Below are 18,500 nucleotides of genomic sequence, written 5' to 3' on the forward strand. Positions count from 1 at the left end.
ACCTGTAGAGATTGCACACCTGCCCTCCAGCAAAAGACGGTAATTAGTCGCTCTGATTCCCTTGCAAACTTTCCTAGTGTTGTTGCACATGAAACACGGAGATCACAGCCATGCTGTCATGAGCTCTGCACTGTTGGAGTTGTTTATGCCCATTCAATTTTTAATGTTTCTATAAGATGTTTTGATGGGAACCCTGAGCCCAGAGGGATTTTGCATGCTTGATCAAATCTGTGATGATTTAAATATAGAAATAAAGAAAACCTTTGGATTACATTGACGGTTACAGGACAGTGTGAGTGGAAAACATTAACATGATACTTGAGGCAAGTTGTGTTTGATCAGCCTTCACCACTTTTTTGTGTCTTGACAGCAGGTAGAGCTTTAGCAAAACTAAACAAGGTCTTTAATGCTTATAGATCCAAGTGCATGTGGCTAGCTGGATGATATGGTCTGAATATTTTAAAACATGACTTTATAGCAAGCATTTTTTTCTAATGGAAATTGAAGTACTTTGAAGTAGCAACCTGTTAGTCTAACTATATTGTCATAGATAGCTCATATTTTTAAAAAACAAGGTGATGGGTGATTGAATTTTACTAAGATGCAGAATGTATATGAATTGGAGATATTAGAGCAAAAGAAGCTTATTATTTTCAGAGTACTTGGTGGTTTGTTTATTTAACACTGTGATTTAGTTATCGTATGGGATTAACATCTACCAGGTACTTTCAACTAGGTTTTAACTCCAGAATTCAGTTTGTTGCTCCTATTTATGTATGTTATTAATGTGCTTCATGGAAGATAAATTATTATTTCTCAAATATACTTATATTGCAAAAATTCTCTAATCTTTATTTTATATAGACTAATATGGCAAATTCAGTTTGCTGAAATTCAGATTTATAAATCTCAAGTTTATACTGAGAAAAGTAATCATCATTTAAGCATACTTTGATGGCTAAACAGAGTTCTTAAATTGCTCTTTGTTTTATTGTATTAAATTTAGTTTTAGCATTTCCCAATCGGTTCTCAGGAGGACTGACAGGAGACTCCTCCCAGTGACTCTTGGTCAAGTTGAATTGTGGTTCAATGCAGGGACCAGAGATTGTGATGCTTTGTGGGCTCTCTGGTGCCAGGAGCTACACAGGCCATTGCAATGGTGCTTCTGGGGCCTTGGGAACACCTGGCAATGCTTGGTTTCCTCCAGGGCTGTATCCAGTGATGCTCGTGATGGGAGAAAATACCATGTGGGTGCTGTGGATAGAACATGATCAGCTTCATGTCAGCTACATAGTTTATCATTCCCCTGTACCGCTGTACTATCTTGAAACACCTCTAGATTCTCATTGGAAGAGTTGGAAAGTTGAAGTGCTATTAAGTTAATCAACCCATTGTATCTTGCAGTTTTTTTTTTTTAATATTGATGGTCTCAAGTGTGAATTAAGAGTTTCTGAGAGTCAGAGAGTAAGTACAGTGGTTAGGGCATTTATCCAACTTGGGTTTGACCCCTGGCACCACATATGTTGTGCTGAGGCTACCAGGAGTGATCCCTGAGTGCAGAGCCAGGGTTAAGTCCTGAGCATTGTTAGGTATGCCCCTAACCTACTTCCCCCAATTTTTTGAGGGTCTCTGAGCATAATTTTTCATTAGTTATTAACAAAATAATGGAATGATGTGAATTTTTTCTAAATTATAGACTTAGGAAATCATCCTTCTAGATTGTATTTCCTGGCCTTTCTTAGCTAAATATGGGCCTAGGTATTATGGAAGAAGGGTGCTGCAGATGAGAGATGATTGGTGTGATGCTGACACAGACAAAGTACTCTTATATGCCGTATGCGGAACATTTTGGCTACCTTATACCTACTTTTAGGAATTACAAACTGACCTTTGGAAATCCTATTAACTTCATGTAAACATTGCTTAAAACATCTGGCAGTTGGCTGCTACGTACATAAGTGTTCCATGTGCTCTGAGTTAGATTCTCTTTGAAATATTTTTATCTTTTTTATCCCTGGTGCATAATTTAATGTGATCAGTCTGGTTGCTGGATTCATGAATGATAGGAAATGCTGTGTAATGCATGCAGATAGCCCATAAAAATACTAAAAATTGATTTTTCTCTTTTAACTCTTTAAAAAGTTAAAAAGCTTTTTCACCCGCCTTTCTCCAGCATCATTCTAAGGTTGATTGTTTTTCTAGGATAAGAATCTGAATTTTAACTTTACTTCTTTGCTGCTGTTGCACCAAAATTATTTTGTGAATTAAAACCCAGTATTTTACTATACTAAAAAAGGTAGTATTTTCACTTCACTAAAGTTAAATTCTTTTTATATAAATCACGATTAGTGCATTTATTTATTTCGTGCATTTAGTTTTCTTCCCTACTCTCTCTAACCCTCATTTCTTCTTCTGTGCAGGAGTTTTCACTCCATTTCAGGATAAGCCGCACTTCTCCCTGGCATCAGGCTGAGGTTTCTGAGCTTTAAACTCATGATCTCTTTAAGTTTCTTCTCTTATTCATTCAATAGTTTAGAACTCAATCATATGCGTCTCTGTTTTTCAAAATGTGTCTCCTAGAAATTTAACTGTTATGGATTTAAAATCCCCCCCCAAAATAGTAATTCATTTCTTTCTGACCTATGAGAGAATGCTTTGTAGTTACTCAGAAAGGATAGTTGATCTTTAGCTTTATAGTTGGAAAACAAGTCTGGATCCCAAGAAAGTGGTAAATGCAGCAACAGGTGGGAGGGAAAAAGTTGGGTGGGGGGAAGGAGAAAAGGGGAGGAGGAAAAAAGGGAGAAATGAAAGGAAGAAATCAACAAGGGACTGATGGAAGGAAGGAGGGATAGAAGGGTTGGAGAATATGAAGCATATTTTGTGGAAGAGGGAAAGTGTATTGATTGAGAATTTGAAATATTTACTTGAAGTAATTCTGATTCTGTTTATATTCTGCTTTGGAACTTTGGATGAGTTCCGTAATCTTAGGGTATAATTTTAATATCACTTGGTAAGTTCTTTGTAAGCATATGCTATGTGATGTACATTAAGTGCTTATTTTTCCTTCCTCTGGCACATAAAATATGTTCAACAAACATTAGCAACTTTATTATTTTGCATGTATGGAATGTGAGATTTAGAAAGTTGACCCAGGGTCACACAGCCATTAAATTATGGTGAAGCAAATGGAAACCATGTCTACTTGAGTGATTTTGTTTGCTTCTCTTTTTGTTTTTCTCTTCCCTCCCTCCAAGACCAAATGCAAAACATAGTTTTTTAAATAAAAGTATGTAGACAACTATCTGAAGGGCTGATCAAAGACCCATTGTTGTGCCCCATTTCAGAATTTTGATTCAGTGGGAAACCCACATATTGGTAAGAACAGAGAATTATCATTATTTAAAATTATCACACACATCCTGGAGTATGCACTAGATTAATTGGGCAAGGGAGTAGTTTGTTCTGTTCTATGATCTAGTTAATAAGTATATATAAAGCAAGGCATGAAATTATTTACTGCATAAGAGTACGCAAAATGCTGCATAATTTCATTAACCTTTAAGCAATGAAATTATACATCCCTATGCAAGTGAATAAGGTTATCATTGCCTATCACCCCCTTTTGATACCTACACACTGTTAATTCTTGTCTGTCCTGCTGAGTCTTATTAAAACTTCTAACTGATGTACTTTTATTAAAACGTTTGGAACTTACCAGTCTTAAACACTAGCTTCATACTATCACCTCTAATTTAACTAGGCCATTAAACACAATTTCTTGCAAAGGGAAAAAGTCAATAACTGTTTCTTTAAAAAAAATGAAATGAATTTAAGCTCTGTTAGAGGTGAGCAACTGCTATACACTATCAACTCTTTTGATAGCTGATTTGTTCCTTTAGTATGCAAATTTTAGGTTTACAAAGATCTACTGCTTTTATTTTAGGAATATGCCTAGAGGCTAGCTTGGTAAGCTTTGGGGAGATTGCTATTTGGTATGAAATAAATAGTTGTTAAAGGATCACATGAATTGGGTCCCAGAAGATGAGTAGAGCTAAAACTGAAAAAAACTATTTCATTTCATTTGGTTGAAAACACAAATAAATTAAGAAATCAAGACAATAGATGATGTCAACACAAAAGAAATGAATGAAAATCACTCTGTTTTAGTGGTGGATTTTATGAAAATTTGTGACTTGTCAGAAGTTGAAAGGAAAGGTGAATTCCATCCCCAGCCAAAGAAGCTTGTCTCTTTATTCTGGTTTGTTTATTTATTTATATTTGGTTTTTGGATCACAACCGGTGATGCACTGGGGTTACTCCTGGCTCTGAACTGAGGAATTACCCCTGGCGGTGCTCAGGGAACCATGTGGGATGCTGGAAATTGAACGCGGGTCAGCGTGTGCAAGGCAAACACCCTACCTGCTGTGCTATTGCTCCAATCTCTTGGCTCTTTATTCTGGAAGGCCAGGCTGTTGAGCACTGTACATCTTGGGAGGGAAGATGGTCTCTAGACCCATAATGTTCAGCCACTGATTCAGGGACCATGCCTGCAGCAGGTGTAGAAAGACTCAAAATTACTACCATTCTAAAACTGCCTGTCCTTGGACTGGTGTGCAGGACAGGTGCTGTTCCATGGGTGTAAAAGTGTTGAAGAATGCTGCTCTAGACCAGAGAAGGGGCTCTCTGCTCCCCAGTTCAGCTAGCTGCATTCTTTCTGGCCAATGAGATGACAGATGACCCATTCACAGGAAAAATAAATGTCCTCATTTTTTTTTCAATGAAAGGAACTCAAGATAACTTTTTTTAGGTTGGGAGACTGTAGGAACTTCAAATGTTAAGTAAATAATGTATTAGACTTCTAGTTTGGTGGGAAGTTTTGCAGTACTGATATTTTGCAATCTCAGGCTTCCAAATAGGTTAACGTTGTGAAATGTGTTTTTTCATGTGCTAGCTTTGGAATCCTTGGCAAGTTTTTTTGAAGTGCTTCAGTCTTTTTGAAAAATTTAAGCATTTAGGCTCTTTGAGATCTTCTGTTTAAACAGCATCATCTAGCCATTGACATGGTCTCCTGTATGTGCATTTGATGGTGTCTCTGGCGGCAGAGTGTGTGAGGGCAGTGAAGAGAATTTGTGAAGATGGATGCTAGAGTCTGTCTCAAGGCTAGAAATCAACCTTTTTACCAGCAGGGACCCCTCTTTATAGGTGGATGTGTATAAAGTACTACATTTTCATTTAAGGACGCTCTCCTTGAAGAACTGGGGACAGGGACATGCACATACACACACGCACACATACACATGGATATGTACATATACATATGCATCGATGTGTGTATATATCTTTTCTATTAACCCGTTAGAGTGTTTTATTATAATACTTTGTAACAGTTGCTAGAGCTAGATACCCATAGATAGAAAAGTTAGTGTAAAAGAGAGAATGTGGATTGGTTTGGATTTAGCATTAATCAGTGAATTTGCAGGTTAAGTCTCAGCATTGGGGCAGAATGAAACCGTAATATCCGTAAGGATGAAATCCTAGGGAAGTCATAGTGAAAAATCCAGGGATAAAACAAAGAAAATTCCTAGGGTAGAGTAGAACCCTGAGACCGTGGTGCTCTGGTAAAATAATAAAGTGAAATTTTGATGAGGCAGAGTGGATAAGACTCTACCAAATGCCACAGAGTAAGGAATGAAAGTATTCATTTATTTGGTTATTACCAACTTTTTCAATGCCTGTTCCAGTGAAGTATTGACTAAGGAAACAAAGTTGTGGTAGTTTGAGCATTAAATGGAATTAAAAATAATGAGTGTATAATTGTTTCTATAAAGCCATCAGGGACACAATTTGTAGGGCTGAAGGAAATATATTATTAATGAAAGAGGAGTCAATGGGGCTGGTGCTATAGTCAGTTGTAGGTTGCTTGCCTTACACGCAACTGACCCCACTTTGATCCCTAGCACCCCAGATGATCTCTTGAGCCCACCAGGAGTGATCCCTGTCTGGGTGAAGAGCCAGGAGTAAGTCCTGAGCACCACTGGGTGTGCTCCCTTCCCCCTCCAAAAAAAAGCAACAAAAAGGAGTCAGTGACAGATATGTTTGGCTAAGCCTATGATTTTGTGCTATGTAAATATTTGTGAGTCTTTCTCCTTTTTGCCTTTCCGCTTTCCCCCCTTCCCACCTTCCCACCCTCCCTCCTTTCCTCTGTCCATCCCTTCCTCTCTCTCTCCCTCCCTCCTTTTCCTCCCTCAAGCCCCCCCCCCCCCCCCACTTCTTTATGGCTCTTTCTTTTTTCTTGTCATATAAGATCCTTTATGGATGAGTTATCTGGTCAGTTTTGACCCTGTCAGTATGAATATACTGAAGGAATCAGGATATTATGTACACCAAGGGGAATGCCACAATATCTATCCTTGGTTATATAGAAACAGCTCATTCTCTCCACTGTGCATGACTTGCAGAGAAAGTAGGCTGTGCAAATAAACAGGTTAAGCCTGCTGTAATGTTCTTTTTGCAGTAGTGTTCTTAGGGCATCCAGGTTCTTAAGGTTTTTAATTTTTTTAATTTTTTTAAAATTTTATAAAGTAGTTCACAATATTTGATTGCATTTAATATTCAAACACCAATCCCACCACCATTGCATCTTCCCACCACCGTATTTCGGGTGTTTCTATTCCGAACCCCAATCTCTGTCCCAAATCAGAACTGAAATAATGTAATACTTCTCTCTACTGTTGGTTGCCTCCTACTTTAAATCCTATCATATGTGGTGTGGTACTTTTGGACTATGGGTAAGGTGTGTCATATGACGTGTTCGCGGCTGCACAGTCCAGGGAAAGGTTCACTCGTGGGTATGGCGGTGGTTGGGTTCTGGAGGTTTTTGGCTGTTAGTGCTGGGTCCCTTGGGGGCAGGGAGGGGTGTCACCCACACTCCTCTAGGGTGCCCCGAGTGAAACAACCTGGCATGGGGTCCAGCAGCATGGTTATGACGAGTGTCATGTTGCTCCCTTCTGGGAGAGAAGGACATGCGATCTGGATGGTGGCCAATGAGGATATTGTCTGGTGCCAGCCAGGGATGCTTATGGTTGTGACTACTGAGTGGGGGGGGTGGGCGGCAGGAAGGGTGGGGGGGATATAGGCAGAGGACCAGTTCTGCTTCTTAAGTTTCTTAAGGTATTTATCTTTTCTAGACTGACTAGTAGCTTCATTTCCATTGTTACCTTGGGACAAACCCTCGAACCTGCTTTGATTATCTCGATGCATTCCAACATGCCTTTGAGATTTCAGACTATTTTCCACAGAGATTCTTGGCATTTATTTTTGGATTATAGACTTTTTCCTTTTGCACATCTAACAGTTTATTGATAATTTCCCTTGAGAACATTATTATCCATTTATATAGACCATTTATATAGACCCACAAGTCTCACATAGTATTTGAGGTACTGCTCCAAAGGGCACCCATTTATCAAGGCCAAGGACCTGTAACGTGAATTAGAATGATGACAACTGGGGTGATAATGATGATGATGCTGATGATGAGAAAGCTGGTGATCAGTTATAATTGGAAAGAGTTCTTTGGAAAGACTGACAAATGTACTTTGTTCGCTGAAAGTCAGTCATTTCTTTCTTTAAATATTATTCTCCAATCGTGGCATATCCAAAAATCAGATTACTTGATCGTTCAACTTAAGTATTGTCTGTGTCAGAATTAAGAATTCAAGTGAGTACATCTTGAGGGTAATGATCTAATTTTATCCTTTGTGATTGCACAGGTCTCATTCCCCTGACCCTGAAAGAGCTTCCAATTGTTGGGAAAAGACGAGTAAGAAGAGGCTGCTAAAATCTCAGGGCTGGGAGGAATAAAGACGTTACTGGCACCCGTTCGAGTAATTTGACAATCAATGGGATGACAGTGTGATACAGTGTGATACAGTGATCATGCAGGTAGATCTGCATTAGCCCGAATCACCATATGTTAAGAGATATCAGTATATTTGGATCATCAGGTAAGCAAATGGAGCATTTAGATTTCTCTTATTAATATAATCATTATTATCATATTATTGCAGTATTGATCATTTTCTGTCTATATTTTACTCCATTGTTGGTCAGTAGTTGATAAATATTTCTAAAGAGGAGGAAGCAGCCTTTCTTTCTTTTTTCCCTTCTAATTTTCAAAATTGAATATCCATGAGATAGACCATTACAAAGGTGTTTATGCAGTAATATAATGATCAAGTTTAAAGATCAAGTAATCTGATTTTTGCATATTCCAGTATTGGAGACTAATGTTTAAGGAAAGAAGTGTCTGACTTTTAACATACAAGAACATTTATTTGACAGTCTTTGCAAAGAATTGTCTTTTCAATGATCCAACACCCATCCCTCCACCAGTGTACATTTCCCACCTCCGGTGGCCCCTGTTCCCCCCTGACCCCCCAGCATTCTGCAACATCTACCATCCTCCAGCCTGCCTGTATCGCAGGCACTTCTTTCTTTCTTTCTTTCTTTCTTTCTTTTTTTTTCTCTCCTTTTGTGCATTCTGGTTTGCAGTACAGGTACTAAGAGGTCATTGTGTTTGTTTGGGGCATTCATTATTTTTATCAGGAAAGTAAAGATGGAGTAACATTTTTTTTGGTAGCTCTTTTCTTGATATTTTATAATTTCTTTCTTTTCCTTAAATTTTTATTAGTGAAACACCATGAGGTAGAGTTGTAGACATACAAATTTTTGTGCTTGGGTTTCAGTTATACAATGATCAAATACCCATCCCTCCACCAGTGCCCATTCTTCACCACCACCAGTCCCAGTATCCCTCCCACCCCCCAACCCCCCATCCCACCCTACCTCTGTGGCAGTGCATTCCCTTTTGTAATCTCTCTCCTTTTGAGTGCTGTGGTTTGCAAAAGAGACATTGAGTGGCAATCTTGTTTGGTCTATAGTCTACTCTCATCACGCATTTCCCATCCTGAGAGGAACCTCCCAACACCCTTTATTTGGTGCTCCCTTATCTATCTGAGCTGCCTTTTCCCCTAGCGTGTGCGGCTGTCCTCAAAGCCATGGAATAATCCTCCTGGTACTTATCTCGGCCATTCTTGGGTGTTAGTCTCCTATTTTGTTACTTTATGTTCCCCAGATGAATGCAATCTTTTTATGTCTGTCCCTTTCTTTCTGACTCATTTTGCTTAGCATGATACTTTCCATGTAGTACCATTTGTATATGAATTTCATCACTTTATCTTTTCTAACAGCTGCATAGTACTCTATTGTGTAAATGTACCAAAGTTTCTTTAACCAGTCATCTCTTCTTGGGCACTCAGGTTTTTTCCAGATTCTAGCGATTGTAAAGAGTGCTGCAATGAACAAACAAGTGCAGATATTGCTTCGACTATACTTTTTTGCCTCTCTGGGATATATTCCCAGGAGTGGTATTGCTGGATCAAATGGGAACTCAATTTCTAAGTTTTTGAGGATCGTCCATACTGTTTTCCAAAAGGGCCGAACCAGTCGGCATTCCCATCAGCAGTGAAGGAGAGTCCTTTTCTCGCCACATCTGCACCAACACCAGTTGCTTTTGGTCTTTTGGATGTGGGCCAGTCTATGTGGTGTGAAATGTTATCTCATTATTGTTTTGATCTGCCTCTCCCTGATGATTAATGATGTAGAGCATTTTCTCATGTGCCTTTTAATTCGGATTTCTTCTTTGAGAAAGTTTCTGTTCATTTTGTTGCCCCATTTTTTGATGGGGTTGGTTGTTTTTTTCTTGTGGAGTTCAAACAGTATTTTTTATATCCTTCATATCAACCCCTTGTCGGATGTGTATTTGGAGAATATCCTTTCCCATTCTGTAAGCTTCTGCACCTCAAAAGAAACAGTGACCAAAATACAAAGACAGTCTGGAGTAACATTTTTAACTGGGTGGAAGCTTTGGGGTGTGGATATGACTGCTGAGGCTTCTGGAAGTACAGGGAGGTAGGGGAGGTAGCCCATCACGATCCCAAGTAAGCTTGGAGATTTCAGTCTCAAAGCCCGTCTGCTTGAATTGTCAGCAATTATATCTCAGTGAGGTCTGTCCTGAGATGGTGGAGTCCAGTTGGGGGCACGGTGGCAATTCTAGATTGTGGAAGCAAGTGGTTGTCTACTTGGTCGGGAACCAGGCCGACCTGCCCCCTCTGATTTACTCTGGTCTGTTCAGCCTTGTGCAGGTCTGAGATTAACTGCTTCTTTTGATTTCTTCCAAGATTTATTTATGGGTCTCTGAAGCAAGACTAATAAATGAGCTTGTATAGCTGATCAGAGTTGGTGTGTGCGAGTAGCTACCACATACCTAAGTTTGACTGTTTAATTTTTCAGGAACTTGGTTCCAAATTGTTGGGGTCTGGCCAGAGGCACAGAAGCAATTTTGGGATATCAGGAAGCCTGAAGGTACCATCACGCTGGTGATGTACTTGCCCCATGGGTCTAGGCTGACCTGCTGGCAGCACCATACCCCTGAAGCATCCTTCTTGTTTGAACAGACTGTTTCCTCTACAGCTTGAAGTCAGACTTACTTATTTTTATTTTATATTATTATTATTACATATATTCACACTTCTATAGTAGATTAAAATTCTCCACTCTTCTTTTTATACATATATCTTGGAGAGTTGTGGACAGCTCTCATATTGTTTCTTGGTTGTCAGCCAAGTTATATAAATTTAACTCCCCTAATCTTTCTCTACAATTCAGTTGGCTTGGCTATTGCATCTAGATTCCAGGCTCCTCCCCCCAACCCCCCAAGCTTAGCTTCTGTATCTAGACCTCAATCCTAGTCCTTTTTCCTCTATAATAATAACCTATAGAAAGAGGCTATCTTATCACCTGGCTTCTTCTATACCTAACATTATTTTTCTTTCTGAGTTTACCTTCCATTCCTTTTTGAAGCAAAGCCAGCAATACACCATTCTGTATGCTACTTTGTCAGTACATTTATGTTTTGCCTACAACTCTCAGTGCCTCACGCATTAATAGCATTAACAGTATATCCTGGAGGAAAGAAAATAAATGTAATAGAAGAACAGCGAGGAACAAAATAATTCATTCTTTCATTATACAGCTGATGTACCCTGGCCACTCAGAGTAAATCATTGAACTTGATCCCAATTGTTGTAGGAGATAACTAATTAGAATAATGCGACACATACATTGTTTGAAGTTTGGCCACACTCTCCTCAATTGGTTTCTTCCCTGTGTTCTCCCATCCCCATGCCTTTCTCAACTGGCTCTCAGATTCTTTGGCCATGAGCAAAACTGGGCAGGGGATCATTTTGCCGGAAATTAGATGGGCTCAGGTGGTAAATGCTCCTAACTTCCATGTGTAACATCTGAGGCAAGTACTTTAGTTCTTTCTATTTCTGTAACAGCCGTTGGTCTTCTCTTAACATCTGATTTCAGTAGAGACCTGCTGGAGGAAGGGACTAGTAGGCCATTGGTGCTATTCATCAATGCTATATTTGTTTCACAACCCCGTTCCCCTCCCCCCACCCCTCCCGACTCTGATTGGCAGGGAGAAGCAAACTGTTTTGATATGATGCTGAGCTTAGTGTAAAATTATGCCAGCATGGGATCTGGGCTTGTCACAGTTCATTCTTTCATTTCATTTGGTTTGTAGAAAATGGACGGCCACCTCTTCTTATCTTGTGCATTAAAGAGAAAAAGGTCATACCTTTAGGAGCTGATGACTTATAGGTGTTTTTAGTCACCCGATTCAGGTAGTATATTTAGTTCAAGCTTGCATCAGCACACAAGGCTTTCTCATTTGTTTTGTATTTGCTTCTAGTCCAGAGTTGAATGGGATTGAAGAAATGGTTTTCTTGTTTGTGTCTGTGGCAACTTTCTAGATGATTTGCAGTTTAATCTTTCAAACATTTTAGATCATTTGTCAGTTCTTTCTCTGTAAAGCAAAAATACTCAGGTTCTAATGTTGTGGTATTTAATTAGATTATTTAATAAGGGAAATCAAGGTCAGAATAGCAGCTGACACAGTGACCTCCAAAAAGTGACCTGAAAAATTAAAACATTTACATTAGTCCTTTGCTGGATTTTTATGGCCTTCCTTCATATGGCAAGCGTTATAAAGAAGAGATGGGAATCAGAATCATTGGGTTTTTCTTTTCTTTTTTTTTCTTTTTGGTTTGTTTTTGTCTCTGGCTTCCTAAACAGGTGAATGTATGATTTGGACCCTTTTTAAAGTTTGCTTTTCTAAATGTTAATTTTTTGCATGGCTATTAAACTGTCGACAATATTGTACTCATGCTAATTTCTTTAGGCAATTGATACATTCTTCAGCATAAGTCTTGTTTCTTTGGTCTTTTCAAGACCTGTCAAAGAAAACAAAATGCTAACCTGACTTTAAAGGGGCAAAATTTTGCCCCCCTCTTTACGATATTATTCTTTGTTCTCAATGTGCATCAAAGTGACAATCCCACAGTGTCTCAATTGAGGGAGTCTAGCACAGAAATAAAAAACAGCCTGGCACTGTTCTAGGCTGGCAGCCAAAATGTTTTGTGTAGCTTGGTTCTGGCAGTGGTTTTCATAAGGCAGAGGGTCTACCCTCCCAGCACCCCCAAAAGGAGGCAAGCAATCTCTGGCTTTTCCAGCTCGCACTGTTCTTTTCCCTCATCTTCCTCTTTTTTTACAAAGATTGCTATCATGAAACAGGTCTTTAGGAAAAAAAATGTTGTTTTTCTTACTACCTCCCTATTTATTAAATGACATTGTTTCTTATAGAAATTCGTGGTACATGTGCCTTTTCCAGCTCTCTTAGAGATTTTCTTCACAGTTGCATTTTTGCCACTTTTTTTCCCCGAAACCCTCTCTGAGTATTGCTAACATTGCTTGTGTTGATACAGTCTTCTTGCTTGGTAGGAATCTTGTCTGGCTTCACAGCTTCTTATTCGAATGGAAACCCTGAGTGATAGTTGCTTGCATTCTTTGGATTTCTATGCCAAGATATCTCAGATGACATAAAAAAAAAAGTGGGGGGATTGTTTTCTATTTTTGTCTAAAACTCAGGTGCAGCTTGTATCTTTTATATATAAAGCCAAACATCCACAGTTAGATTGCCTTATATGAGTTGTTAGAGTAAGCAAAGTGAACTCTTATTTAATATAAGGATGTGAGCTTAAATTATTTTCTTTTGAAAATCAAACTGCAAGGCAAAGCACAAAGGTATTTTTAAGTTTTCCAATCCTTTCTAACTTATAGCTGGTGATCTCCTATTGCAAGGAGTGTGAAAATGTGACGTTGCGACTTCTAAATGAATAATTGGGCAGAAGGTTAGATTTTCAGTATGAGCAAGTCTTCTATGAAATTTCGTACAATGTTCCTCAAAATATGAATGTGTTTTCTTTTTTTTTGTTTTTTTGTATTAAGCAAAAACAAAAGATTTACTTTCAAGTAAATCAAGACTAGAATCGCTAAATAGGCAGAATATGTTTCTTAGGAGGAGATTGATATTATTTTGACTTATTTTTATTTTAAAAATTGTCAATGATTTTTGGCAATAAAAAGTACGTTGGGAGGAAAAGCTCATGTATTTTTATAACAGTGTAACAAATGTGACTAAAAAGGAAGTAAACAGTAGTTCGTGTTAGAATTATTAATGTGAAATATTTTTATATGCCATCTATACTGGAAATATATTCATTATGGGTTCATTAGGATAAATTTATGCAATCTAGAAGTTCCACTCCGCACCTTGAGATTTATTTTTAATTTAGAAAATGCTTTAAAATCATTAAAAGGCTTTGTAAAGCAGGTATATCAAAAGTATGCATTAAATAAACTCACCTGTTATTTTCTCTCATTCTTCAGACAGGTTCAGCAACATACTGGCTCATTATCTTAACAAAACAAACAAATACTTAAATTGCTTTGTATGTATAATGCACATGTAAAACATGCACGCTCCCTATTCCTCCAGTGCTATTTTTAAACCTTCTTTTTAAACGTGTATTTGAGTGGCTTTTTCTGTAGAGCAGCGAAAGTGAATCTAGGAGGTGGTGGTGGGTGTATAGTCACACTAACGAAATCTTTAGGCCAGAGTGGTAAACTTCAAAACGAAGTCACTTTTGAGAAGGAATGCCACAGAGACTGTCATCTACGTGTATGACTGCTTTGAATTGTTTATATCATGTCTGATAGTTAGAATTAGTGATCAAAGTTACTATCAGTAGCAAAACTTTTATTTTAGTGTACTAGTATTTATTTCAGATTAAATGCTACTCAATGACTTTAGATATTTTTGTCCACTGGTCTATTTTTTTTTTTTTTTTTTGCTGTTAAACCCCTTATCTTCCCTATGGAAGGAGTATATATTTCTGTGATTTAAGAACAGCAACCTGAATGAATCCCTTTATATTTGTTTACTCTAAGGATACACAGATAACAGCAAAAAAAAAATAGTTAAGACCTATTTGAGCTTTTTTTGATTAGTGATTTGGAGCTTTCATTTTAGTAGGCAGTAGTTTCTATAGTTATGTTTAATTCAGAATCATATCAGAGTTACTACTGTATCTTTATAGTTTGACATAATATATAGGGATAATAATAGAGTAACTTAATATACTTGTAGAAAGTATAAAAGATAAAATATTATTGGGTGCTGATAAAGTTTGATAAATATTAAATTTATTGTTGGAAATAGCATTTGCTTATCATATTACATTCCATGCTTTTTTTTTTTTCTTTTTGGGTCACACCCGGCGATGCTCAGGGGTCACTCCTGGCTCATGCACTCAGGAATTACTCCTGGCGGTGCTCAGGGGACCATATGGGATGCTGGGAATTGAACCTGTGTTGACCATGTTGGCTGCGTGCAAGGCAAACGCCCTACCCGCTGTGCTATTGCTCTAGCCCCCTACATGCCATGCTTTAAATAATACCAGAATTTTATCTCATCTGTCTATATTATAAAGCTCAAGTTAAAAAGAAAAAAAAAACTCAAGTAAAACTCCTGGGTGAGTTTTGAGTATGTTTTTGGGTATGAATGTTTCTAACATATAGTAATTTCTAAGTTTATGTGGTCAAAAGTATAATTTTATGTGGTCAAAATGGTAATCTTTCCTTAAATAGATAATACATACTTTGATGTAAAAATCCAATACAGAGTTTTACATGAGGGGGTATGTGTTAATTTAGTTGTTTTTATTTTTTCTCCCTAATTTTTGATACATTTTAATATTGCTGCCTGACATGCTATATTATCATTCTGTAGAATACTTTCACAAGTATTTCATATGTTTTCTGTGGCATCTCATGCTGCTCACTTTTTATCGATACCACCATATGAGTTCCCCCTTTTCAGGTTTACACTGCATATTTTAAGCTGCTGATAGTGTAAGTAGATTGCAAGGTAAAGTGACATTTAGCTTTTTGAGCTAATCTCATTTTAAGCATGAAAGAAGGAGATCCCCCCCCCCACCCTCTTAAAATCTACTCAAATTTCCTGTGAAAACAGTCTAAAACTGAACAAAAAAAAATTCAGAGATTTGGCTACAGCAGCAATTTAAATGCATCAAAAAGTGGCTACTACAATACAATTTTATTAATGAATGATCTACATTGGTTCCAGCTGTGTCCATGTGATTAGGCCTTCACCAGGCAACAATGGGTATTTCCCTATTGCTTTTATTTGATTTCCAAGAATGTGTCATCTGTTACATCAGCCCCTGCCAATATGCCCCCTGTAAAAGTGTTTTTATTCCCTCTCCCAAATTTCTGAAGCATAAGTTGAATACCCACACATATCCCTGCCGAAATATTGTTTCTAGTGAATACTGGCCTAGGCTTGCACGCATGGTGTTGCATACCAAAATTTCAGAATATAAATTAAAGTAAATGTTTATTACGTTTATCAGTACATTTTCAGAAGTGTAGTTGCTTGGTAATGCTAAAGATAGACTATTTTCACTTTTACGTTTCCATCTTAATATTTTATTACAGTGGTATAATGTGTTATAGAGGTGGACAAGCTTGCAGATTGAAATGGGGATCGTCCAGATTGTTCCCTTCCCTGGACCATATGGTATAGTTCTAAAAGCCTTTTGTACGCTGTCTGTTCAGTTTATTGTAAACTCAATCTTTAGTGCACCTAAAAAGATAACCAAATAAAAATGGGCCCGATAAAAAGAATTCTATTTTGTAAAGACCCTAGAAATATTTGTTTTAAAGGAGATAACTGCAGATGAAATTGAAGTTGAGAGGATAAACCAAGGAAGACTTGTCATATTCTTTTGAGTTCGTATGGATTGTCAGCTACTGTCTTCAGTGCTAGCTTTAAAATAAAGACATTCATGTTTCCTGACTCAAGTCTCAAGATGTGAATATAGTCTTTATCCTTTGGGAGGAAGGTTCTACCTATGAACAATGCCAAGAAGTATACAAACTCCAGTTTTGTTGTTTTTAAATATATATGCATTTTAGTAACTATGCCCATGAGAATTTATGGGTTAAACTCAAGTTCTACTTATTTATTCATTACCCATTTTCAGAGATAGCTGAAAAACTTCTAATTCTTATTTCCCTTTCCTTCTCCCACCCCTCCTGAGTTTTTTGGTTCCACATATCTATTTTAAGAAGAAGGGATTAAAAAATGTCTTATCCCATATGCTAAGACTTCCTTAAAAGCGGAGGGAGTGATTTCTCCTGACTCTCACTCCCCTTCCCTCCAAAACAAGCTACTGTTAAGAGAGAGAGAGCATTAGACATTTACCCATTGCTTTTTGGCACAAGAGATTTTAAGCTGAAATTCTACCAAGTGAAAGAAAAAAAAATAAAAAGAGCCTGCTTGACTCTTTACTCTATCATTACCCTGAACCACTGAAAGGGTAACTGAGAGGAACTCAAATGTTATTGGAATGTGTAATTTTCCTTTGAATGGCCACAGTGAAATATATTTGAACAAAAAGGCTGAAAAAGTATATGTGGCATATAGAACTGATGGTGATTGAAATTAATGAATCTTTTCAGAACTGTACAATAGAAACTATCCCAAGAACCATCTACATTTAGAATTTGTCCAAAAAAAAAAAAACCTTACAGGAGATAGATTATTGCTGTAGGAGACTACTGGTAGCATATAATAATATGACATAGTGTGATGTAATAATACTAAATGGTGAATTGAACATCAAAGGTTTTTTTGATTTTTTCAAGTTTGAAAAATTTTAAAACTGAATTACTGATTAAAAATTAAAATAAAAATCACTGGTTTTATATTGGGGAGGAATCTGTCTTATTTATCGAATTACTGGTCCCTTTTATTTAAACTAAATCTACTTTCTAAAGTGCTTTAAAAAGTGTAAAACATCGTTTATACTTTCAAATAAGCTAGTCTTCTCTCCTATCTTTCTTAAAAAGTATATATATATATGTATATATATACATATATTTTGGGGAAGAATTGGAATACACGTGGCCATAAACAGGTTTCATACCTCACTCTATGTTCAGGGATCATTTCTGGTGGTTATCACCACACCCTGTGTGTTGCCTGGGATCAAACCCAAGTCAGCAGTATGCAAGAAAAATTCCTTAACCCCTCTATTATCTTTCTCACCTGCCTTCCGTTCTTTCTTACCTATTTCTTCGCAATAGCTGTTTCTTGTATGTATGTATGTATGTATGTATGTATATATATATATATTACATTGTGAGTTGCATATAATCATACAACAAGAAAAACATTTTCTTAAAGGTTTGAGATGTATTCAATTAGGAAAAGAAAGATTTTGTAATGATTATGCAGCAAATAGATTTTGAGGGAGCATCCGTACTTGACTGTGCTCAGGGCTTCTGGCTCTGTGCTCAGGAATTACTCCTGTTGGGGCTATGGGAACTATATGTGGATTGCACCTGGGCCGGCCACTTGAAGGCAGATGACTTATTTGCCGTACTATCTCTCCAGCCCCAGCTAAAGGCTTTTTATGGAGGAAATAAATTGAATACACAAAAATAATCTAGATTACTGAGAAATCAGGAAAAATGTTAAAATTTATTTCAAGTTATTATTGTTATTGTTCTAGCAAGAAGTTTTACGTCATAGAGTAAATCAAGGTAGCAGGAGACAAGAGTTTCATTTAAATGCCTTTATTATTGTAGCATCCATCACAGTGAAAATATTTATGGTTCTAAATAATTTTTTTATTCTGAACATTTATTTATTTTTCTTCTGATGCCTGAAGTTGAACTAAGTGCCCCACACATCACTTAATCACTTAATCACTTAACTTCCCGTTAGTCATCGATTTGCTCGAGCGAGCGCCAGTAACGTCTCCATTTGTCCCTGTCGCGTGCTAGTGTAGCCCAATGGCATCTGTTCGCTCTGGGAACATGAAGAGCCTCAAACCAATCGTTCATGATCTTGACGAAGAAGTCTGACCATCTGGTAGGTGGGCGGCCACGCGGTCTTTTGACATCCCGTGGAATCCAGTCCCGTGGAATCACAGCCCCACACATGT

General features: G+C 37.6%; 1 protein-coding gene across 5 annotated transcripts in view; it reads left to right on the forward strand.

Moving 5' to 3' along the window:
* Positions 1-18,500, forward strand: part of GTDC1 (glycosyltransferase like domain containing 1) — a 421,396-nt gene that overhangs the window by 92,359 nt on the left and 310,537 nt on the right. For 4 of the 5 annotated variants that reach the window (XM_056117624.1, XM_056117626.1, XM_056117628.1 and 1 more), the window contains exon 2: positions 7,945-8,006. The exons of the other annotated variant lie outside the window; for it this stretch is intronic. The gene's annotated coding sequence lies outside the window, so the exon portion shown is untranslated. The remainder of the gene's footprint in view (positions 1-7,944; positions 8,007-18,500) is intronic. 5 annotated transcript variants of the gene reach the window in all.

Source organism: Sorex fumeus, unplaced genomic scaffold (assembly GCF_029834395.1).
Source record: "Sorex fumeus unplaced genomic scaffold, SorFum_2.1 ptg000035l, whole genome shotgun sequence".
Lineage (NCBI taxonomy): Eukaryota > Metazoa > Chordata > Mammalia > Eulipotyphla > Soricidae > Sorex > Sorex fumeus.